The sequence below is a fragment of the Leuciscus leuciscus genome (genome assembly GCF_965113295.1).
Source record: "Leuciscus leuciscus genome assembly, chromosome: 12".
NCBI classification, from domain to species: domain Eukaryota; kingdom Metazoa; phylum Chordata; class Actinopteri; order Cypriniformes; family Leuciscidae; genus Leuciscus; species Leuciscus leuciscus.
The window spans coordinates 34,039,704-34,066,324 of record NC_138736.1 but is presented as its reverse complement, the minus strand read 5'-3'; the positions used below and the strand labels follow the sequence as shown (position 1 = coordinate 34,066,324).

The window sequence follows — 26,621 nt, the reverse complement described above, 5'->3', positions numbered from 1 at the left end:
AATCAACATCGAACTCTGATGTTGATTCTACATCATTTTGCACCCTGTTTTAATATTGAAACAACGTTGAAATCCTGTCCATAGATCAACGGAATTTCAATGGTATTTCAATTATCAGGAATATTGAAACAATGTTGAAATTTCAACTGAACTAAGGATCAACGTGATATCAATGGAATTTCAATCGTTTTTAAATGTTAATTTTAAATGTAATGCCATAAATTAAATAGCCTGCTTTATCTACAGCCAGGATGTTAAAAAGTAATGGAACATTTAATTCACTATATTAATTCCATTGCATTACACTATAAGTGTTATTATTAATAAAGAATTCTGTTCAGTGCAAAAAATAATTACACTATTATATATCAAGAGTCTTCAGACAGATGTATAAATCCAAAGTTTATTTACAAATGGGCAAAATGGCTCCTTTAAAACATATGCCAGATGTGTAAAGGTCAAATTATCACATTCACGAGGTGTTGCACAGAAGGAAAAAATTAAATGCAAAAAATAATCAAATTTGCCTAGACATGAACAAATATGACAGGTAGATTTGAACAAGATTGCAGAAAACTACTTGTTGACAGTTGTGTATCATCCATGAATGCAGTTCCTCTGTGTCCCATCAGCGAGCAGGTAGTAGTAGTAGTCTTTGAGTTTATTGTCATATCAGCATCACCAGATGTGAGCAGGTACGCTGTGTGGTCTCTTTAATGCAATCAAGGTGTTCTTGTATGCTGGTCCCTGCCAAAGACAAAAATAACACAAAGTCAGCTCTCCAATTGGCCGTCTTTATATTAGTTTTCCACAATACAATCAACCCAAATGGCAATATTTTTAGGCAGACAATAGGTCCAAATTTACCTTTTTGAAGACAAGGTGTTGTTCAGCTTGATATGAGGACATCTATCCAGGTCTCTTGCAGCCTTGTGGTGATGGTAGAATCAAATCAAGGAGGAGACGAATCGATGCAAGATCGCTGCCCCATTCTAAATAACAGATGTGACAATTTAAGCAAAAAATGCATGAACGCGTATAGATAATCTTATTCTGAACTATAGTCTAACCTGAATCATCAGTTTCATCACCTTTCATAGCAGATTCTGCAGAGTCGATCAGGTCCTTGAAGGTCTTGGGAGAAGCCTTTTCAGGAACTTAGCTGAGGTCTTCTAACCAAAAAAATCAAAACAAACAAAACAAAACCATCATCAAACAGTTACATAGCATAATGACAACCATATCTCTCTCAGATGATCCATTCTGTTCAGATGATTGTGTAGTCACAGAGTAGTGCCGTTCACACCTGGCATTAACATTCATCTTGGGTGACGCACAAGTGAACAACTCGAAGTACAGGTGTAAACGCACCCAAGACACATTGAGATTCGATTGTTCTGATGAGGTCTAGGCCACGTTATTTTATTAAAGGGTTAGTTTCACTCCAAAAAAAAAAAAATTCTGTAATTTACTCACCCTCATGTCGTTCCAAAACCTGCAAGACTTTCTTTCGTCTTTGAAACACAAATGAAGATATTTTTGATGAAATCTGAGAGCTTCCTGTCCCTCCACTGACAGCTACGCAACTACCACTTTGATGCTTCAAAAAGTTCATCTTAAAATGAATCCATATGAACCAAGCAGTTTAGTCCACATTTGCTTTTTCTTCTGTTTATGTTAGTTGATTAATGTTTATACGTGAATAAAAGTCTAAATTCAATCTCATCACAAAGCGAGCGAGTCTCTTCCGAAAATTTGGACTAAACCGCTCAATTCATACGGGTTATTTTTAGGATCTCTTTATCAACTTTTTGAAGCATCAAAATGGTAATTGTGTGGACTGTCAATGGAGGGACAGAAATTGCTCGGATTTAAAATATCTTCATTTGAGTTTCGAAGATAAACATGAGGTGAGATGACATGAGGGTGAGAAATGACAACAATTTTACACTTTTGGGTCAACTAACCCTTTAACTTTTTGTTATAGTGATTGATGTGTCATCATGAATTATGGCAATAAAGACACATAAATCACCCAAGACACATGTAAATTCCAGGTCTGAACAAAGGCATTGTGTGGTTGCCCAGTTAGGTTTAAATTTTTCATGTTCATTCGTCATGTAATAAAATATATATATATATATATATATATATATATATATATATATATATATATATATATATATATATATATATATATATATATATATATATATATATATATATATATATATAATGACACTCACAATTCTGGATTCATCTTCAGCATTCTGTTGCTTTCGTCTTCATTTCTCTTGCTTGCTTTCTGTTGCAATCTCATGAGAGGAGCTTTCTTCACTTGACTAGTCGAGGCCAAATCTATTGAAAAAAAAGAAAAAGTCATTTGAGGCTAATATTTCCAAAATTCAGTAATGTAATACAATTTAAATTAGGGCTGTAAATATGGTAACATAATTGTGATTACCCTTAATTTTGATTATGCTGAGAGCTTTCTATATCCTTGAGCATTGTTCACATGGAGGCCTGAATCAGTTTAAATATGCATTTAATCTGATTATTAAATACATTTATATAATTTAAATGAGTAAATTGAGTAATAAGGCATCTTAAATTGAACTTGGTGTACTACATTAGATTTTAAGGGGCTGTTTACACCTGGCCACTTCATGCGTTTTCTCAGATCGGATAGCTATCCGATCGTGAAAAGACCAGGTGTAAATGCCCTCCGAAACGCATTCGAGACGGATTTGAATCCGATCGCTCAAACCACTTCAGGAGGTGGTCTGGGCCGCATTCCTGACGAAACTGGACAAGTGTAAATGCATCTGGTTGTTGAAACCACATATGTAAATTGTACTCCTCCCAAAAATGCTAAAAAAATTAACGTGTGAGAGCGTGTTATAGGCTATATGTAATGTAATAGCCAGATATGACGACGCTACTGGAACACGCATCACCTCAGATGAGAAGCTGAGCATCTATTCATTAAGCCAACGTGCAAACTATCGCAAATCAAAGTGAAAGTAAGTCGTAGACGCTTAACACACAATCATCATCATTAAAAGTAAATTCTTAAGAAACGAAATGATCTTACCAGGGCTGTTGCCGCTCTCTTTTATTGCGGCCTTTGAAATTTTAGCTGATGATCAATAAAATGCAGCTCATATCTTTTGCTTTCGGTGACGTACACTCCATTAAATCTGCATATAGCGCGGGAATTGAAGATCGGATTTAAATCCGTTTCGCAAAAACACATTTATGTGACCAGGTGTAAATGGAATCGTTTTGATAAATCAGATAGCTATCCGATCTGAGAAAACACATGAAGTGGCCAGGTGTAAACAGCCATGTTTAGAATTTATTTTACCCATAATTTATTAATGATATTTATAATGTGAACAGAAAATACAGATTCATAATAATAAAATACAGACAGATAAATAGTTAGGACATAATTTATCCCAAAATAACATGCAGTATGAATTGGCAATAGTGATGGGAAGTCCGGTTCTTTTCCGCGAACCGGTTCTTTCGGACAGTTCGTTTCAATGAACCGGTTCAAAAAACCGGTTCACCAGTTCTTTAACGTCATCACGTAATGACGTCAATTCTATCATCCCGGGGGATAAATATACATTCAAATAAAGGCATTTGTAATCATAACTTCAGTTAAATAATAGTACTCATCGTCATAATCATCTTGGATAGGTTTCTTACATTTACGTTTTGAGAATGAACCCTGTAGTAGGCCTAAGGCGATGCGCAAACGCGGATGTTTTACATGTCTTAAAGTGAATAAACTGGTCTTCATCATTTTTATTTTATTTGTAAATAAACTTACATTTAGCTGAATTCAGCCCCTCATTCAAGTCCTGGTTCACCCGTGCTCATGTATCAGCACAGCGCATAGATATAAACACAGCATCAGTTGGCCAAAAGAAAGTTCGGTTCAGAGACGGTGCGATCACACATGCGCAGTCTCTCCAGCTCGTCGGTTCTCCGTATCGAACGTGTCCGAAAGAAACAGTTCTCGGTTCTGTACTGGTGATCCGAGAACTGCTGCAACAACCAGTTCTTGACTCGAGAACCGTATGCCTGTGTGTGAGCTGAGAACTACTGAAACCTTACTAGGCTTATTCAGTCTACAAAACTAAAAACTTGATGCATATCTCCAGTATGTTTAATACGTTATGTTTTGATTAACACATTATAAACATTTACTTTGCACCCTTTAAAACCTAGGCAAGAGTTTACGTCAAAAATGTATATCAACTTACTTCGAAATTAAATGATCTGTTGCAGAAAATAATGTTTTAGTATAATAATAAATGTTTAGTTTTACAGTCCATTCATTGTGTTTCCAATCTTTAAAATAATACAGTGAAAAGGCAGTAGCCTATGAGATAAACATGTTTCTAACATGTTTTATTTTGTTACACTTATTGATGTTCAATAAAATAGGCTACAAGAAACATGCATTTCGTCCCTCTGAAAGAATTGCACGCATGCTCAGCTCATCAGCTCATCGGTTCTCCATATCGAACGTGTCCGAAAGAAACAGTTCTCGGTTCTGTACTGGTGGTCCGAGAACCGCTGTACCTGTACGTTCGGTAGTGCGCGCATGCTCAGTATCAACTGCTCGTGCTCATCACTTCTCTCAGCACGTCTCAGTTCAGTGAACTGTTGGATTTACTGGAGTCACATATGCCTACTCCGGGATATTGGTTTATTTAGAGTCGAAGGGACTGTCAGGACTCAGGCATGTCCGAAAGTGAGTAACTTTAGTAACTTGTTGTGGATCAGTGCTGACGCAAGACGCGAACTGTTTCGAACGATTCAGTCCGATTTAGTGTACTGGTTCGACCAGTTCACTAAAAAGAACCGGTTCAAAAGAACGATTCGTTCACGAACCGGCCATCACTAATTGGCAAAGAATGATTTCAAGCTAAAGTACCTGTTTGCTCTGCCAGTGCTTGCACAAATACCTGTAAACTGAATTGGAAGACAGACGGATTTACAGATTAGCTTTAACTCACTTTCACAATGTTTGAATTTAACAGTCATAAAAAAAACTTGATCGTAACGTTAGTAGACTATGTTTGTGTCTTGACTCTTGACGCTGATATGACGACATGATATTCAGTGCTAAGAACAAAATAGAGATGATGTAATTCACACTTAAACAAAGGGCGAATAAAAAGTTTTTAAACGCTTCCCCACCTCGGTCTACAAAAAGACTGCATTTGTTGGTTTGCACCGCGCGCTACAAGACACTGAACGTAAACAAGCTGTTAATAATGCGCATGCGTCACAAAAACGGAATTGTTAACGTGTTTGTAAGACTGAAAATACTGGTTGAGGCCTGATTTATGGGACAAAAGGGCCCTGCTGGCTGATTAACATTTGACCTCCCCCAATACAGCCTTTCTTCCTCTCAGAAACTAAGAACCCACACAAGAGCATGGTTTAATGCGAATGTTTATCATTGACTGTTATGCTTTTGGTGTCATTTGAAATGTCTCAAAGTGAGTGGTACAGATATCTCATATCCAGATAGATAAAATAAAAGGAAATAAGGTTTATAGAAGTTCATAGGAAACTGGTTTAGAGATAATGCCAGATAAGGCAACCCCCCTTCTGTGGGATAGAAGCCATTTGAGGGTGGTCTCACCCCATCCCCCTTCTCACCTGGTCAGAGGATAAAGGAAGGTGTTCTGGCTCTCTCTGTCTCTTCTTTTTGGCTGGACGTGGAATTGGATAGGTGGTTTCTCTCGCTCTCTCTCTCTCTCTCTCTCTCTCTCTCTCGCTCTCTCTCTCTCTCTCTCTCTCTCTCTCTCTCTCTCCCTCTTTCTTTCCCTTTATCTCTCTCTATCTCAGGTACAAGCTGGGTAAGATTCTTTGGTGTAACCAATGTATAACCATGTTCTAGATATTTGAATTGATTGTGGAATTGATCTCTGATATCTGAAATATTAAATTGCTACAATGTGATTATTCCAACTGGGTTTGACATTGTTTATTTAATGGTTAAAAGGAATAGTCAAACATTCGCTCACTTTTAGTGATGCACAGATATTATTAAAACCTTTCATTTATGGAGTCAGATGAATTAACGAGTAAATACAGTAAATACATATGATTAATGTATTGCAAATTTAACCAACCAATACTTTGCATGAGTGAGGACAGAACATGTGATAACCTTCCCGTGTATTGGCGAACCGGAGATTGGGCCGAATATAGCGGGCCTTACACGTTCATGTATAACACAACCACTTTTATACACACAAAACAAATATAAAATTACCTGGACTGGACTCGGAGGTTTTGCTAATTTTATAACCTAGAAGAGAACCACAAAGTACTTTTGGCAGATTTTGACACGTTGGTAAAACAAAAATCTATTTCAGTGACTGCAGCACTGCGTCAGTTACTAGTAGTAGTAACTTACTACACTAACCATCATGTTAATGATCAGCGAACAGTATTTGATTTGGTACAATTCATTCATATATCGAACATTAAGCAAGCTTACCTGTACGATTGTGCCAAGGGTCCAGAAATGAGCTGTGTCCGGTGCAGTATGTTGGTGTTGATCTCCCGGTCAACCAAAAATCGATGCATTTTCAATCGTATTTCCCGGTCAACTATATGTCGATGACTTTTCAACAACAGCGTCGTTTCCCGGTCAACTATAAATCAATGACTTTTCAACACATTCAGCGATCGCCTGGTAAACCAAATATCAATGCTTAATCAATCATAAAGATATAACTATAGATCAATGTTGTTCCAATATTGTTGCCATCAACATTAATAACATCAGGTTTTCATCGATATGGTAATAGTGATTCAACATTTATTTTGCATTGAAATTTCAATGTCAACCATAATGATGATTCAGATGGAAAAACAATGTTTATTCAATGTTGGCTTGCTGTCTGGGTTAGGCAAAGGTGATATAGATGTTGTATTCTATTGTTTTGCTGTGGGTGTATTTGGAACACTTAGGTAAAAGGGTTGTAGATGTTGTATTCTAGGCCATGTGTCCTGTGTAAACTGAAGTAAACGCGTGTGTCTGTGCTGAATTTGATGGCTATAATGTGATTCACAATGAATTTGAAAATCAGAAACAGCGAACGCATCTCATTAATCCTGAAACAAAAACCTTTTCATATTTAAGGCTTCAGAGAACTAAATATTGTTATGTTTGAATGTATTCTGAATTACTCTGAGATTTGTTTTTTCCAAAATAGATGAACGGATTCGTATATTTCCACAAGATTGCGTCAGAGATTGGCGACGGCTAATAACTGATATCAGGAAGTGTGCGGGCGACTTGGATGAGAGGATGGGTCAGTCCGACTAGGATCAGCTTTACGCTGGTTGATTAACCTAGCTTGGACGCTTCCGATGACTTCTGTTCTAATTTAATAGTTTTGGAAAACGGTTGAATTAAGTTCCTGAAGGGCATCCAAGGGGGCTATTGTATATATCTTTGGTTGTTGCGCGTGTACGGCAAAATCCCTAGATATTTAGCCAACTGCCTCAGCTTCTGATCTTCGGGGCTGACCACTTGTGTCGTGCTTCCTTGGGAAGGACTGCAAAGCGATATAGTTTTCCTTATCTATAAACGGAAAAATATAAAGTAAGAGTAAATAGAAGAATCAAACGTTATAATGGCCATTTAAAAATACTAAATGAGAAGAAAAGGTATTTGAAACCTAGCAAAGGAAAAAAGAAAAACAGCGAATGTACATCTTATCAGCCCTGAGCCAAAAGGCCTTTTAATATTCAAATGTATTGACATGAGAACAAGTAGAGATTTGACCATGCGTTAAGTTGTTCCAGAGACTCTTCAGAGACCGAAAACAATATAATTTGACTTGTATTGTTAAAGAATATAATTATATTATAACTTGAATTATAATAAACATTATATTACACTCGCCGAGCAGGACAATAATTGGAGAAGTGTGACTTTCGTCATTAAAATTGAATTTCTGAAACAGAATTTCATTTGCGTGCTACCCAGTGCCAAAAAGGGGCGGAGTATGCCTTTATTTTTCACCGTTAGAAAACACGGCTAGGAGTGTGGCACAGGTAATAGCACGCTAAATAATCCTTGACTGGGGTGCACCAACTGAATTGAATCTGATAAGAGAAGTAAATTTACGAGGAGGGTGTGAAATGCTAAACAGCAGACAGAAGTACCACAGTTTTTTGCAGGTCAAAAAATATCTGCACAAATTAAAATGTGTGAATGCATTGCACATGCAGCAGACTGAAGGCTGAACTGAAAAAGCAGCTTCAGGTGTCACAACACACTGAGACAACAGCAACAATTCAGACGTGGTCAATGAAACTCGGTTTCATGTGACATCTGGAATTAAAATTGCTAACAAGTAAAACAATTCTACACGTCTGAATTTAATGCTTTTGAAATATTGGAATTATCTGTGGTTCGCTCTCCTCTGTTTTCTGTCTCAGGCTTAGGCTACTTCTGCAAAATGGTGGAGCCCACCTGGAGCAAATCCAGGACAGCGGAATTGTTCGAACATAACCTGAGACTCGGGAGATGGGTGAAAAGACATTATAAAAGGCCTTTTCACACGTCACACTATCACATTACTGCATAAATATGGCCTCCCAGTTTAGAACTGGATCGAAATTTGCAACACAATTGTTATAGATTAGATTCCACCCATCTCCTAGACATGAACACTGAACACACCCCTCCATCACTATACCCTCACAGCAACATCACCTGGGGTAGATGGTCTATCCAGGCTGAACACTGCACATCAGACGAAGATGTGTCATCTTCACACTAACAGATCCAGATAGCTTCACACACACAGGGTGGAGTTGATCTCATGATCATGGTCTAACAGAGACACAGAGAATAGCATACGCTATTCACAACAAACTGCTAACTAATGTAACACACATGAACAACTGAATGGCTACAGTCACAAATCAAGACAAATTCTAAGGCAGACCTGCCATTAAATTTCAAACTCTATGATTGTTGGTGGGAGTTGGAAGATCAGAGGGCCCCTGATTTCTCAACTTACCACTAATAACAGACACATAATTAAAATGGATAAATCTGAAGTGAGACCAATTCAATCAAGTACAAAAATTTACAATTCAACTCTGTCATCGACTGTGACTTAGCCAGATCAATAGACACACTCTCAAACACACTCTCTCACAGACACACACACACACACACCAACACACACACACACACACACACACACACACAAAAACACTCTCACAGACAAAAACACACTCTGACATTCTAAAAAATTCTCACACAAACACACAAAACCATTGATTGGTTTACACCGACCTCTTGCTGCATTTCTGAAACCTATTTTGATTTCTGCATTTTTTCCTTTGAGTAATTCAGAAAAACATTTCTGAAACTTATTTTGATTTTAATTTCTGAAACTTATTTTGATTTCCTTTGAGTAATTCAGAAAAACATTTCTGAAACTTATCTGCATATTTGTATATTGTCCATTTTACTTGCAACAATGTATTTGGACATCAATTCAATTGAATCTCTATGTTTGGTTACACCAAAATAGCACTGGTTGTTTTGTTAGAATGCCATTTATTTAAATGTTTCTAGAAACAGGGTAAGAGCTTGTAAGATCTTCCTTTGTCCTTCCTTGACCCTCTATAGGAGTACTATTGACGTGGTAATTAAAAATCAGGTAATTAATGAGACCAAACGTACCACTCACAATTGCTGACATGAACATGGTATTTTACATTGAACATGACATGATTTTTCCTTATTGCATTATGCGTTCCTATGCATTTCCTTACGACTGTAAGTTCAAATGTGCTCAATCGTGAAGCGGACATTTAAGATGCTTTTCAGGTCGCACACAAAGCCGTGTGGACCAAAGGAGAACCCCTTCATCCACTGAGGTCTGCCCAGACAACCGTACCGCTGGAGGTGACAGGATTGGTCAAGAAGGGTCAGATCATCATCGTGGAGAAGGTGCCAGGGAAGCGGAAGTTTCTCCATGAAGGAATGACACGTCAACTGAACAAGTCACAAAAGGTCCAGATTGACTCTATGAACTTTGCTCACGTCACAGGATTACAGGAAGAGAACCTGAACGCATTCATCCACCTGCTGGACTCAAGCTATACACCTGGTGAGAACAGGTGTTCTGCAGGTGAACACCACCCACTGAGCTTCTACAGATGCCAACATTGCAAAGACAATTTTTGTGCTACATCTTCAAGGATTTTAACAAACGTCTTACTGTGACCCCGTAAGTGTTCATCAGAATGTGACCCACGGGATCAAGGAGGGAAACTGTAAGACTGAAAATACTGGTTGAGGCCTGATTTATGGGACAAAAGGGCCCGGCTGGCTAATTAACATTTGAACTCACAGAAGCACATGAACTAACAACAAAGAACTCACACAAGAACATGGTTTAATGCGAATGTTTATCATTGACTGTTATGCTTTTGGTGTCATTTGAAATGTCTCAAACTGAGTGGTACAGATATCTCATATCCAGATAGATAAAATAAAAGGAAATAAGGTTTATAGAAGTTCATAGAAAACTGGTTTAGAGATAAGGCCAGATAAGGCAACCCCCCTTCTGTGGGATAGAAGCCATTTGAGGGTGGTCTTCCCCATACCCCATGTCACCTGGTCAGAGGATAAAGGAAGGTGTTCTGACTCTCTCTGTCTCTTCTTCTTGGCTGGACGTGGAATTGGATAGGTGGTTTCTCTCTCTCTCTCTCTCTCTCTCTCTCTCTCTCTCTCTCTCTCTTTCCCTTTCTCTCTCTCTATCTCAGGTACAAGCTGGGTAAGATTCTTTGGTGTAACCAATGTATAACCATGTTCTAGATATTTGAATTGATTGTGGAATTGATCACTGATATCTGAAATATTAAATTGCTACAATGTGATTATTCCAACTGATTTTGACATTGTTTATTTAATGGTTAAAAGGAATAGTCAAACATTCGCTCACTTTTAGTGATGCACAGATATTATTAAAACCTTTCATTTATGGAGTCAGATGAAATAACGAGTAAATATATGATTAATGTATTGCAAACTTAACCAACCAATACTTTGCATGAGTGAGGACAGAACACGTGATACCTTCCCCGTGTATTGGCGAACCGGAGATTGGACCAAATATAGCGGGCCTAAATGTGTTTTCATGAATTTTTTTTTTTTTTTTACGTTCGCCGGCATCGCGCGCAGTTTTCAAATGGACGAGCAGAGGACGAGAGAATAGGGTTGCAACTTGCAAGATACCTAAGAATAAGAAAACATCATATAAGTACGTTTTTAAGGTTTAACGTCAGGGTTGTTTGCTCTGAATAAATTGTATGAGATGCTGTGTGAGTTAATAAGGCAACTCACACAGCGTCTCATAAAATGTATTGGTTCGCAGTTTAGCATAAATATACGCTTACACCTGTGCTAGTACACGCATTACCATGCCGTGTGCGAGTTAACATTTGGCAGTTTGAAATCGATTATGTAGTTACTTCAGTTCAGAATAGGGCTAGAAATGACTTAGACAGCGGTTTCTTCTTCCGGTCGGCGGACTGTGAATCGAAACTAGGAATCGAAATTTAAACTTTTGAACGATTCCGGGAAAATCGCAAAGCTAGTCCCGGTTCCAGTCGATACTCGATACCCAAGCCTATCTACCACAAACGCAGGACATCAGACTGGATCGCTTTCCAAATCATCACTATCTAACATTTTCGTCTAGTTTTTATTCGTTGACGAAAATGTCAATAGATTTCGTCATAGTTTTTGTCATTCAAAACTAGTTTTTATTTAGTTATCGTCTCGTTTTCGTCTGTGAAAAAATGTTAAAAATTAACACTGCTGTGTACTGGTAAGCCTGCTCCTCAAAGGTGAATCTCAGGAATGGTGAAATTTGGATGTAAAAATAAGCATCTTTCAGATCCGCTGAGAAAAAACAATCCGGCTTTTCAAGCCAAAACGGCCTAAGGCCGCCATCTTTCTTTGGAACGAGGAAGTAGCGACTGTAAAAGCCCAACTCTCTTTGTGAAAGGGGAAATGGTTCGACAGCTCCCTTTTCTAACAGTTTCGACACTTCGGTGCGAAGAACTTGGGCAACGTCCTTTCTCACTTTCGTTTCAACCACGGCTGAAAAGCGCGGGGTTCTGCGAGCAAACTGTAGCGAGTAGCCTTGTTTTATTATGTTCAACACCCATTCTGATATACTGGGGATAGTCTCCCAGGCCTTGACCCGCATAGCTAGGGGTTGAATGAAGACTGGAGACGGGCTGCTGTGAGATAGAGACCCGGCCGTCCAGCCATCTTGTGCTTTTAATGCTTTTTGTGCTTTTAGTGTGAACAGCGCTCATGTGCAGGGGCGCGCGCTTTACAGCAGGTGCACACTTTATCACATCTCTAGCGTGAGCTGGGGGGGAAACTGATGTGGGAACAGTTTTTATGTGTAGGGGTGCGTACTTTACAGTGGGCACACGCACTACATTTATTAAACTTCCAGCGTGAGTTGGGGGAAAGCTTGAAACTGTAGGAACAGTGCTTGTGTGTAGGGGTGCGTACTTTATAGTGGGCACGTGACCTACATGTGACACAGACAGAAAAGAGCTCTTTCGTGCTTTATTTGTGTCGCCGTAAAAACGCGTTTGTTTGCAGGTGTGCGTGTTTTGTAATAGACCCATTGACTGCAGTATTGACATTTCCAGCCGCCTGAAAAGAGGGGACTGGGGAATGTTTGAGAAGCTTTTGGGAGATTGGTCCGGCCTCAGCGAGACTCAAACTCTCCCTTTTCCTTCCTGTGGCTAGGAAGGCTTGCGAGGCTCGGGGTCCAACACAATCCTGGGTCGGGGTCCCCGCCTCTCAGGGAACTGCTGGCGCTTTGAAGAGTGAGAGGACTTCGGCCGCTGGGCGGGGCTGAGAGACTGGCTGCGCTGCTTTCACCTGCTGAGGCGGCGGCGCCTTCTTGTGGCAGCTCGAAGCAGAGCTGGAATGCTTTGGGATTAAGTGACGCATAGCCTGCGACGCTTTCTGTGCCTCAGTATAGCGCTCCGCGAAACACTTGACAGCTGGGCCGAACAGACCGGTGGTGGAGATAGGGGAGTCAAGGAAAGCTGCCCTGTCTGCCTCCTTCATGTCCGTCAAAGTCAACCAGAGGTGCCGCTCAAGCACCGTCAGGTTCGTCATGCTTCGACCAATCGACTGGGCTGTCAATTTCGTGGTTCGCAGGGCCAGGTCTGTGGCGCTGCGCAGGTCCCTGAAAGCCTCCGGTTCAGGTCCAGACTCGTCCATTGAGCGGAGAAGTTTAGCCTGAAACACCTAGAGGACAGCCATGGTGTGAAGTGCCGAAGCAGCTTGGCCAGCGGCGGCGTATGCGTGGCCAGCGAGAGCTGAAGTGGTGCGGCAAGGCTTTGATGGATGTGACGCTTTGGTCTTCCATCCTGTAGCGGTGGGAGGGCAGAGGTGAGCGGCCATCGCCTCCTCGAGGGGAGGAATCGCCTCATAGCCTTTCTCTGTCGCGCCGTCCACAGAGGAGAGTGTCGAGGAAAAGGAAGGCTTTAAGCGAGCTGAGTGCAGTGCTTTCCATGACTTAGTCAGCTCGTCATGCACTTCTGGGAAGAAGGGGGCGGGTCTCTGCTGAGGGGTCTGTCTGCGCCCCTGCAGGAACCACTCATCCAACCTGCTGCACGTGGGCTCCTCGGGCGAAGACCACTCGAGCCAGAGGTCTTCAACGGCCCTGGTCAGCACACGGATAAACCCTGGATCAAAGCCCATTCTTGCGCTGGCTTGTGTTTTGACGGTGCAGGGCCGGAAGCAGAGCCCGCCCACTCGTCACAGTCGGATGCAGCGATAGAAAGGCTGTCATCCTTCTCTTCATCCTTCATCCCACGTCCGATGCCCCAAAAGAGACGAGACCTGCCGCTCGCAGAGAGGGGCGCTGGTCCACCTGCGTGAACAGGACCGGCGAGGGGGTTTCCTCAGGAGAGAGCGAGGCACGAGGGGACTGGGCCGGCGTGTGCTTGCTCGTCTCCGTCCGCTCTGGCATCCTTTGTGAACGGCACTTCTTTTTGCGCGGCTCAAGCAAAGGGAGAGAGAGAGCAGGAAGCGCGGGGTCGTCGTCAGCGAAAACGGCCAGTCGAACCCGCAGGGTGGAGAGATCCATCATGTCGCATTCAGGGCAGCCACCCTTGGCGAGTGCAGCTTCCGCGTGGTCATGGCCCAGACAGGAAGCGCAGAGGATGTGACGGTCTCCACCGACGAGAGGGCTTCTGCATGAGACGCACTTAGTGCAACGCATTTGCAACAACGCCTGTTGAAATTTCTCTTTCAGAAAAGTGTGACGCAACGGCGAACACACTTGCGTTAAAAGGATATGGCGCGCCGGATGGCACAGCAGAACAGTGGGCTGAAGGCGGCGACAGGAAGCCGGTGTCCTCAGATCTGCGAAGCAGCTGCCTATTCCGCTGAAGACTCTTCGACGGCGGCGAGAAGGCTTCTATCCGGAGATCAGCAAAGTGGTGATTTCGCTGAAGGAGATAAAATCTGAGGTCCTACAATGAAGTAGGGGCTGTAGAAGCCGGACTTTATTTCGGCTGGAGGGACAGTCTCGATCGCACCCTTCGCCAGTAGGGTGGCGACCTCCGCTCTCATGACAGGGGCATTGCCACTGACCATAGTGAAGCGGACTCCCCTGAAGCGGGGAGGAGACCGCGCGAACTGAATTGCGTAGCCGAGCCTGATGATTCTCGCGACCCAGCGGGACAGTCTGGGAAGCTCTAGCCTGGCTCCCAGAAACTGCGCCAGCGGGGTCATTCGAACCACAGCCTGCAGCGATGCGGAATGACCGGCCCAGGCGAGGGTGGAATAGCAGTCCTCCTGCCAGAGGAGGCCAGGGGAAGACCAGCGTCCCACGGGGGCGTGCTCTGGCAGGGGTCTGGCAACAGAGGGGGATGAGAGGAGCGTGGCCCGTGGGCGGCGCACACTATCATCCGAGAACTCTGTGTGCTCAGGGTTGGGGGAACCAGTTCTTTCTTTCACCACATTAAGGTACTGCTCATCGTTGGACGAGCAGCGGGGAGTGGAGAACAAAAGATTCTCCCCCGGCCCTCCACCGGGGGAAGGAGTGGCCCTGCTACCATCTCCTGTGAAAAACTGGTTGCCAACCCTGAGCAGCCCGTCTCAGGGGCGCAGCTTAGCCTGGCGTTTAGTGGGGCGCGGGGCCGGAGAGGGCTGTGGCGCCTTCCTGCGGCTTCCTCCACGACGCGGCCCGGGTGGAGGCTGCTGCTTGGAGGGGCGGGAGCCGCAGGAGGGTGCCCTCGGCGGCGAGCAGGCTGAGGATTCTGTGCCGACGGCTGGGTGGAGGCAGCAGCGGGCCGTTGGGGCAGAATATGCTTTATAGCTTCAGACTGCTTCTGAGCGGTCGAGAATTCAATTCAATTCAATTCAAATTTATTTGTATAGCTTTACAGAAAGTGCATTTCAGAAATGTACATAGAAAAATACAGTTAGTTAATCATGTATTAATTTAGGGCATAACATATCGCCGGGCGTCGAGTCGTCTGTTGGGCAAAGTCCTCGACCGCACCGCCGAAGAGGCTGGCCTGGGATATGGGGGTGTCAAGCAGACGAGTCCACTCGGCCTTCCGCATATCAGCCAGGTTCAGCCAGAGATGTCGCTCCTGGACCACAGCTGTGGACATCACCTGGCCCAGGGAGCGTGCGGTCACCTTCGTCGCTCAGAGAGCAAGGTCGGTGGCGGCACGCAGCTCATCAAAGAGCCCTGGGTCAGTCCTGCCCTCGTGCATGTCCCTGAGCACCTGGGCCTGGTAGATCTGCAGGATGGCCATTGCATGCAAAGAGGCGGCTGCCTGTCCCGCCGCTCTGTAAGATTTCGCCACCAGGGTAGACGAAAATCTACAGGCTTTGGATGGGTGCTTAGGGTCACCACAAGAGGAAGCGCTTGCCGGACACAGCTGCTTCGCGACAGAACGTTCCACCGGGGGAACCCCAGTGTACCCACAGGCAGCAGCCTTATCGAGGGGAGGAAAGGCAGAGGAGGTCGACGAACGATCGCGGGAAGACAATGGTGTCTTCCAGGACCGCGTGACCTCCTCATGCACATCCGGGAAGAAAGGTATTGGGGTTGGACACCGACGGGGGTCAGCGGCCGCACCCAAAAAACAATCGTCCAGCCGCGAGCGCACAGGGTCGGGTGGCGGGGACCACTCAAGCCCAATGGCCGCGGCTGCCTGGGAAAGCATGGCCATCATTTCGGGATCTGACTCGGGCAATGCTGGAACACCCGAAGGTGGCAGCACAGCCGAATCTTCACTTCCCGATGACTCCTGCCCACCTTGTGATGCAGCGATCGACATTGCATCCTCTTCTAGAGCGCCGAAAGAGACACGCGGGGCCTCCGTAGGGGGACCAGCGGTCTCAGTCTGAACGCTCACGGGTATCAACGCTGGAGAGGGGGGTGTGGACCGCGGGCGAATCGACTGTGTTTTGTTCCACACCGTCACCCTAAAGTCACCCTGGCCACCAGCCGAAGTACAGCCTCTCGCGGAGACCGTAGATCGGGGTGTGGATGAGGGGACTCTCGCTCGAATGAGCTCATTGAGTCTCGACCGTAGCGTTGAGATGGTCATGTTTCCGCAGTGAGAACATGAGTCAGCGCTGCTTTGTGTGTTTGGGCATTGATCACGCTAAAGCAGCGCTGACTCATGTTGCAAAAATAGGTGCAAAAATTTCTGTAGTGCAACAATCAGTGTACGATACTCAGTGTTGAGGTAATTGCTGAGAAATACCACTAAGGATGAATTCCACTTGTGATATCAGATAAGGCACTGATCACTCCACGAATCACAGGATTGCTTGTCTCTTTTAGGACTTTTCAGCTAAGGCTCGCCATCTCAGGATCACAGCTTATTCCAGAATCTCAAAAAAACCTGACCTGTTTATACAAACAGTGCCATAAACATAATAGACAATTAGTATGACTTTTAAACTCAATATATCTTTCATATATTACTTTATAGGTGAAAAATCCTATTTGAGCACTTTTGTTACTCAATGCATAACAAATCATTTTCATAAATTATATTACTGTTACAATACATTACACATACCATCTGAACAATAAATGCATATAAACCCATATACAACCCTTCAGAACGTGAATATAACTCATTAACACTTCATTTCAGAGAATTGAATATTATATTATCATGAAACTCACCAAATCCAGGGGATTTCAATACAAAGTTTATCAGTCACATTCGGTTGGGCTCGCAATCGGCTATCATCCGCTTCAAAATCAATCAATCATCACACTAAAATGGCCCAAATAAGATTAATATAAGGATTACAACATCATACAACTTATTATTTATGTATATTAAGCAAGGATGAATGTTATATTTTAAATAATGACTTCTTTTTTTTTACCTAAAACTGCGTAAACACATTGCATTAAACCAAATACACAAAATTATTTTCTTTTTAGAACCGTCATATGACCCCCTTTAAATTATTCTAGGTAAATTATTTATGGAAGTCTTTATTTATTTTTATTTTTTTCCCTTGTTGTGTTGTGGTGTTATGTGTTTGTTCTTGTTGACTGTATGGTTTATTGCTGGCTGTGAAACAAATTTCCCCTTGGGGATTATAAAGTTAACCTAACCTAAGAAAGAAATGGCATGAGGCTTGAAAAACCAGTCTGCGGATAGATGCAGAGGTGTTTTTGTTAAGATAATAACTCTGAAGTATTATGTCATGGAGCATCTGGATTTCTGCCATTTGTATTTTCGATTGAACCATGAGTTCTTTGTCACTGGCACATATGCATGCACTGCATGGTACAAAATATTTTTGCTTTCAATATTTCTTTAAAATGTATTAAAAGTGTTTTTGTATGAGTACTTACACTCACTGCTTTAGTTAACAATATTCTATTCGTTTTTGTTACAGGTTTTTGAATACCCTACACCAGGGGCCATATGTATTAAGCCACTCAAAGTAAAAATTTTAGACTTAAGTGTCAAAATTCTAAGAATTACATAATTTTACTCTTATTCCTAAAGTTAAGAATAAGTGTGATTCATAAAGGTTCCTAAATGTTAAGATTAGGTCTCAGCTCCTAAATTATTTAAGAGTGCTGGAGAGGTACTAACCTAGTCAGGAGTAACAAGATGGCAGCAGAGAGAAAGAGGCCGCTCACTTTTCAACGAAAATATGATGTAGGCTATTGGAGTTAAATGATGAGTTGATCAAATGATAAAAGTTTGATCATCAATGTATTCTAACTGACCTTTAAGAAATTTCATAGCAATGACATAGGGCCTAATTACATTTTTGGCGACTGGAAAAATGCAGCAGTGCACCGTGATGACTTGAGCTCATCAGTCCACAGTAAGCAGGGTCTTCTTAGTAGTGATAAAAGTGATGCAGAGGTTTTTTTTTTTGTTTGTTTGTTTTTTAATGACCCTAAAAGTTTGCTTAAACCATCAAATTATGAGTAAAATATTTTTAGATTTTTTAAATATTTTAAAATATGAGGGAAGAATAAAACACTAAACTTAGTGAAGGTATTTATCTGACTAAATTATTTAAAGTCAAGTCAAGATATGAAGACGTTATTTCGAAATATCTCGTTATTTCGACATAATAAGTCGTTATTTCGACATAAGTCGTTATTTTGACATATCATCTCGTTATTTCGACATAATAACTCGTTATTTCGACCTAAGTGGAGATTCTAATATGCATTAAGCCATTTAGCGTTCTTATAATGGTTTTCTATGGGAGGAAAACGTCTCGGTTACATATGGTAACCCTCGTTCCCTGAGGGAGGGAACGGAGACGTACGTCGTGGTGAACGACGAATAGGAATCTCGCTAGAGAGGCCAATCTACTTCGAGTGAAACTAAACGGGCCAATGCATATTGGCGTGCAATCATTTGCATCAGCTGTGCAGCCTCGCAGCGCGGGTATTTAACGAGCAGCTGGTGCGATTGCACTTCAGTTTTTTGCTGAGGAGTCGAGCCGGTGAGCTGGCTGCCCCGGCGGGTCGCAGCAGATGTGGCGACGGGACGTACGTCTCCGTTCCCTCCCTCAGGGAACGAGGGTTACCATATGTAACCGAGATGTTCCCTATCGTTCGGTCACTACGACGTACGTCGTGGTGAACGACGAATAGGAATCCCTACCAAAGTGCCACAGCTGCTGCACCCCATCCAGCGCCCTGAGCAAGCCTCTACACCTTCTTGCCTGGAAGGACGATAGGAGAGGGCTTACACCGAGAGTATCATTCACTGTTGTTCCGTGATAACCCATACAGTGAGATTATTGGATAACACTGGGAAAGCGTGCCCGAACTGAGGGAGGGGAAACGCTGCGGGAGCCACAATCTTAAGAAGAGTTATGTGGGAATAAACATATGGACTAACCCAAGGGTTGTACTGCATATGAATAGTGGGTGACTTAGTCCAAGGGAAGACACGGGCTTCCGTTTAGGAGCAGCCGTGGAAGATATACACATATGGGATCCCCGTAGGGTCACACATATGGGACCCAGCCTAGACACGGTTCTCAAGGATTCAGCGGATAAAGGTCTGGCACCGGACGCTCCGCCACGTCCGGGCCGAGGGTGTTTGGAGGACTCGACAGGCTTTGACTCTGGAGCAATAAGGGTGCACAGTAGGGTGCAGCAAGCCGACAGAGCCGGTACTCACAGTGCTTCTACCCCTTTAGGGTGAGAACATGGGAGGACACGGGCTCTACACGTAGGCTATAGTATCTAGCGAACGTGTTAGGTGTCGCCCAGCCCGCAGCTCTAGGTATCTGTTAGCGAGGCGCCACGTGCCAGCGCCCAGGAGGATGCAACGCCTCTCGTGGAGTGTGCATGCAACCTGAGCGGGCAGGGCACGCCTTGAGCTTGGTAAGCCAAGGCGATGGCATCCACTATCCAGTGGGCCATCCTCTGCTTGGAGACAGCCTTCCCTTCTTGCTGGCCTCCGTAACAGACAAAGAGCTGGTCTGAGGTCCTGACGCCTTGAGTTCTGTCCATATACATACGCAGAGCGCGAACGGGACAGAGCAAAGCCAGGGCTGGGTCTGCCTCCTCCAGGGGCAGCGCTTGCAGGTTCACTACCTGATCTCTAAAGGGAGTGGTAGGAACCTTGGGCACATAGCCAGGCCGGGGTCTCAGTACAACATGGTTGTCACCCGGCCCGAACTCTAGGCACGATTCGTCGACCGAAAATGCTTGCAGGTCCCCTACCCTCTTGATCGAGGTCAGTGCAATCAGCAGCAAAGTCTTCAAGGAGAGAAGCTTTAAGTCTGCTGACTGCAAAGGCTCAAAGGGAGCATCCTGGAGTGCTCGGAGCACTAGGGAAAGGTCCCAAGAGGGTATGGAGGGGGGACGAGGAGGATTTAATCGTCTCGCCCCCCTAAGGAACCTGACGACCAGGTCGTGCTTTCCAACTGTTTTGCCTTCTATGTGGTCATGATAAGCTGAAATAGCGGCAGCGTGTACTTTGAGGGTGGAGGGAAACAGCCTTCGCTCCAACCCTTGCTGCAAGAAGGAAAGCACTGACCCTATCGAACATCTTCGGGGGTCCTCTCTGCGAGAGGAACACCACTCGACGAACAGGTTCCACTTCAAGGCGTACGCACGTCTCGAAGACGGCGCTCGCGCAGAAGTGATGGTGTTAAGTACCTCTGAGGGTAAGTCACCTAGAACCTCCGCGTCCCACCAGGGACCAGACATGGAGTTTCCAGAGGTCCAGACGCGGGTGCCATAGGGTGCCCCGTCTCTGAGTCAGAAGATCCTTCCTCAGAGGAATGGGCTAGGGAGGGACTGTTACGAGGAGCATGAGTTCTGGGAACCAAGTCCGGGTGGGCCAATAGGGAGCCACCAGAAGGACCTGCTCCTCGTCCTCCCTGACTTTGCACGGAGTCTGTGCAAGTAGGCTCACTGGGGAAAACGCATTTTTGCGAAGGCCCCGGGGCCAGCTGTGAGCCAGTGCAACCGTGCCGAGTGTTCCCTCGGTCAGGGAGTGAAACAGCTGGCAGTGGGAGGTGTCTGAGGAGGCAAACAGGTCTACCTGAGCCTCCCCGAACTCTCTCCAAATCAGCTGAACCACCTGGGGGTGGAGTCGCCATTCTCCCAAAGCACAGCTCGTGATAGCTCGTCGGCCACACGGTTGAGCACACCGGGGACATACATGGCTAGAAGCGACCTCAGATGCTTCTGACTCCAGAGGAGGAGATGGCGGGCGAGTTGCGACATGAGACGGGAGCGTAGACAACCTTGTCGGTTGATGTACGCAACGGTCACAGTGTTGTCCGTACGGACCAGCACGTCTCTGCCCTGAAGCGGCTTTTTTAAGCGGCTCAGAGTGAGACGTGCTGCAAGCAACTCAAGGCAGTTGATGTGCCAATGCAGTTGGGGGTCCGTCCGCACCCCTGACACTGCATGCCCGTTTTACGTGGCACCCCAGCCGGTGGGAGAGGCATCTGTGAAACCACAGCATGCCTGGACACCTGTTCCAAGGGGACTCCTGCCCGAAGGGACGAGGGGTCTGACCACGGACTGAAGGACTGGCGGCACTCCGGTGTGATTGTCACCCTGTGAGTGCCGTGATGCCACGCCCATCTCGGGACTCGGCCGAAAAGCCAGTGCTGAAGCGGTCTCATATGGAGCAGTCCAAGCGGGGTCACCGCTGCTGCCATATGCCCCAGGAGCCTCTGAAAGAATTTCAGTGGGACCGCCGTCCTGCCTTTGAATGTGTTCAAGCAGTTCAACACCAACCGAATCCAACTCCATACCGAGAAAAGAGATCCTCTGCACGGGGGCGAGTTTGCTCTTTTCCCGGTTGACCTGAAGGCCCAGCTGGCTGAGGTGCCTGAGCACGAGGTCCCTGTGTTCGCATAACTGATCTCGAGAGTGTGCCAGTATGAGCCAGTCGTCGAGACAGTTGAGGATGCGAACGCCCTGTTCTCTCATGGGAACAAGGGCCCCCTCTGTGACTTTCGTGAAGACACGGGTAGACAGGGACAGGCCGAAGGGCAGGACCTTGTATTGATATGCTCGACCCTCGAACGCAAGCACAGAACGGCCTGTGTTGGGGAAGAATCGAGACATGAAAGTACGTGTCCATCAGGTCGATCGCTGCAAACCAATCTCGGGGACGGGTGCATTCGAAAATGCGTTTCTGCGTGAGCATTTTGAACGGTAGCTTTTGAAGGCTCCGATTCAGAACTAGCAGGTCCAAGATCGGTCGTAACCCACCACCTTTCTTGGGTACAATGAAGGTGGGGACCTTTCTTGGGGACTGTAGTGCCCTGACCTCATATCGGCTGGAGGGACCGGCTCTATCACGTCCTTCGCCAGTAGGACTGCGATCTCCGCGCACAAGACATGGGCATCGGCTGCTCTCACTGTAGTGGAGTGGATGGCCCGAAACTTGCGGGGACGCCGGGCGAACTGAATCGCATAGCCGAGCCTGATGGTCCGAATGAGCCAGCGAGACGGACTGGGGAGCACTAGCCAGGCTCGCAGAGACCGTACAAGCGGGACCAAAGGGACCGTAGGCGTACCCGGAGTGGGGTAGCGAGGTGGAACACAGGGGCTCGGCTTGGGAGGCTCTCTCTGGGAGGCGGCCCGTAGCGGAGTCTGAGTGTATCGTGCAACACTTACCCGGTTCCACGAGGCAGGAGGTGCAGGAGGTGGCTTGGTTGCGTTCTCGAACCGCACACTGTTGCCTGCTGGCGATAGAAGAGGCGGATGAGAGTGGTGAGGATTCTCTCCTCCCACTGCTCTCCTGGCCCTTTTCAGACCCAGGGATGGAAGAACTGCTCTTTTTTTATTTATTTTTTTTTATTTAGGTACCACTGTGACTCCAGTGGTGGAACACTCAAAAGATTCGTTCCCCGGCCCTCACCGGGTGAAAGCAGCTCCACCCATCTCCGGGTCACCCATCTCAGGGGTGATTGTTTCACCGACCACTTAAACAGTGGCTGAGACGGGCGGTGTCATCCTCCTGCAGCGGACACAGTAGAGCAGGCTGTGCCGGAGTGTTTTTTTTTTTTTTTTTGCAGGGGATGACACTCTTGGCGACGAGTAGACTGAGGGGCGGCCCACGAGGCACTCTGGTGGTACGTCGGGGAAAGCGCTTCAGTCTGCTGCTAACTGCGGAGAACTGCTGGGCCAATTCTCAACAGTGTCGCCGAAAAGGCCACCTTGTGAGATGGGAGCATCGAGAAAGCGTACTTTGACGACGTCTCGCACCTCTGCAAGGACAGCCAGGGGCGTTTCTGGACCACCAAGGTGGACATCGTCTGGCCGAGGGCCTGCGGTGTGACTTGAACACGGTCAGTCGACAAGCGCAGCTCAACTCCGGCTTAGAACTACCCTCGTGCAATAAGAGTGCCTTGGCCTCGCATGCAGGGCAGAGGTGGCTCGCCAGAGGCACAGCCACCCCACCATCGAGGGTAGCGAGAGAGGTGAAAACTTATGCAGAATTTGGCACTTTTGGCGTTCCATATTTTGGCACCAATATAGCTCCATACTCCTAAGTTTTCAATGCACATCCGAGAAAGACCCGGGAAAGCATGGCTGTCAGTTCTGAATCTGATTCAGCATAAGCACACACACTATTATAGTGGGAACTCAGCATACCCTCATTTCCAGAACAAAACAGGCCCTCTCTCCGATGCAGCAATCGACATCTGCCCTCAGCTGGAGCCCTGAATGAAACGCTAGGTTCCTCCAATTTTGAAGGACCAGCAATCCCATCCAGAAGCTGCACAACTTGTGATGCGCTAGAGAGGGAGGGGCCCTAGGGGGTTGGTTCCCCGAAGGAGAAGCCCTCAGCTCTCAGATCACCCAAGCCATTCTACTGAAGTAGACCTCTCCTGGTGGCCACCAGGGAGGGCGCTACAACGGAGAATAGACAAGGAGACCGCGCACCTAGAGCGCCGAGCGAGCGCTGGGTTGCCGTGACAACCCGCGCTGCAGCCCGGCAGCTCGACGGCACACGACACGCTGAGGAGCGAGAGATCCGTCGGGTTTTCCCCGCGGAAGCTCTCGCCGATCTCCACGGTCCCCCAGAGTGTCGAGCAGACCTGCAGCTGTGCTTTTACACACAAGCAGCGGCTGGCCAACAACAGAGGGGACTCAAACTTTCTGGAGAAAGAAGAGTTGACCGGCGTGTCGACGTGGTCATGTTCCCGTGCGAGAACATGAACCACCCACAAACACAGTCTCACATGTTTCCCAGGCATGCGAGACAGTGATCGTGGCCGTCAGTGAGGACAGGAAACGACCGCAACCAGAAACACACGGGTGGAATGTCATCTTTAGAAAGACGCAACTCACACCCATGTAAGCTCTTTCAGGGAAATACTCTCCTTGGTACTGAAGCACGCAGGGGAACGGTCGCAGCGGACACAGACAGGAATGCAACCTGTCGTGCGCTGTCTCCCTTCACGGCGGTCTTTACCAGCCATAAGAACGGCTATTCAGCGCTCTTGGCGCACCGTTACCAACTGTGAAAACAGCTTTTTTTTGTTTTGCTCAGTAACACAATAAACAAAAGAGAGAAAAAGAAAGTCGACCCCGCTGCTGCGCTGTATCGCCCGCACCAGACACGAGAGATCATCTTGAAGAGCTTGCTCGTTGTTTGATCACTCAGTAGATTAAACAGCATCGAAACGCTCGGCTCCGAAGCAAAAAGCTGAAGTGCAATCGCACCAGCTGCTCGTTAAATACCCGCGCTGCGAGGCTGCACAGCTGATGCAAATGATTGCACGCCAATATGCATTGGCCCGTTTAGTTTCACTCGAAGTAGATTGGCCTCTCTAGCGAGATTCCTATTCGTCGTTCACCACGACGTACGTCGTAGTGACCGAACGATAGGGAACCATGGGCGTTTCTATGGGCGTTGCGTTCATATTCTGGACTCATCTGATTTTTTGAAGTATACTTTATTATGATTTTAGTATCGTAATGATTAATAAATGCACGCACAGTTATCCGTGAACTTGATAAATGTTGCAAATATGTATCCACAAACAAATTGCTTTCAACTTAAGTGTGCAAAATTCTGAATTCAACAAATGTGCAGCAATTTGTACAAACAGAGACATTTTTGTGAATAAAATGTTTTATTTTGTATTAGTGATCATAATTTGCGCATGCAGCAAAGAAGATGTACAGTGACGCGTGCATTTATTGACGTCTTTTCTGAGTCAATCTCATTTTAGTGTTTTCGGCACTGCTTAACGTGTAATTAAACGCGTTGAGTTTATATTCTGGGCTCATCAGAATTTGTTGTACTTTATGATTTTTACTGTGTTTGGTCTGTTAATAACACTGTCCGTACAGTGACACATTGCTGCCACATAGTGTAAATAAGAAATAACTACATGTCGAAATAATGAGATATTATGTCGAAATAACGAGATATTTATGTTGAAATAACAAGATATTATGTCAAAATAACGACTTAATATCTCGAAATAACGAGAAGGTTTTATTTTTTATTTTTTTACCTTGTGGTTCAGGCCTTCCATAGAATAAAACACTAAACTTAGTGAAGGTATTTTTCTGACAAAATTATTTCAAGTCAAGTCACCTTTATTTCTACAGTGCTTTTTACAATACAGATTGTTTCAAAGCAGCTTAACAGTGATAACAGTAAAGCAATGTTAGTTTTGGCTGTAGAGCAGCTCTAGAAGAAAATAGTATAATTTTCCAGCTTAAGTAATTTCAATGTTGATTCATTTCCATTGTAAAAATTATTTAGTTATCTATTCAGTTCATTTATATACAGCCGCCCTGAAGAAAATAGTGATGTCATCGTCCAGCTCAGTTCAGTTCTCAGACAATGGTGTCAATGCAGGCAGATCAATAATATTGTTAAATATTAAGTGATAAAAAAGGGCAAACTACAGCTACAGGTTTTAGAAAAACTAAAAAGCTCACAGGGTAAAAAAAACAAAAACATACATTGTCTGCAATGTAGTCAGTTATTAATATTTCATTGTCCTATCTTGTTTTTTCATGTGTTATTAATTTCTTTGTATGACAACCTGGCTAAAAATTATGTCTGTACAATTTGGCGTGTTTCATTGTGTTATCACAAATAAAACAATTGACAAGCACAACTACACAATATGCAACACATTTTTAATACTATTTGAATAAAGGGTGAATCTGTGAATTTTTCTTTGCCTCGCTTCCGGCCACTATTGAATTTGTTCATTGACTTTCCAACTGATCTTCAAATCTTGCAGCAAAATCAAGCCACTTTTATGAGGATTGCAAACTTCCCTGGAGTTGTTGGAGCCGCTGATGGAACTCATGTTTGCATCATTACTCCAACTGTAAATGAGGAGACATATATCAATAGAAAAGGATTCCACAGCATCAATGCTAATTTGTGATAATTTTGCACAATGCAAAGCAATACAATTAAAAAAAAAAAGTAAATATTAAAGTTTCAGTGTCTTAATTCAATTATTTTATTAGAATTAGAATTAGAATTCAACTTTATTGTCATTGCACATGTCACAA

At 44.8% G+C, this 26,621-nt stretch overlaps 1 protein-coding gene across 1 annotated transcript in view; it reads left to right on the top strand.

Moving 5' to 3' along the window:
- The window catches only part of LOC309511174 (CMP-N-acetylneuraminate-beta-galactosamide-alpha-2,3-sialyltransferase 1-like), a 100,367-nt gene that overhangs the window by 17,291 nt on the left and 56,455 nt on the right, over positions 1 to 26,621 (top strand). The gene's annotated exons all lie outside the window — the stretch shown is intronic.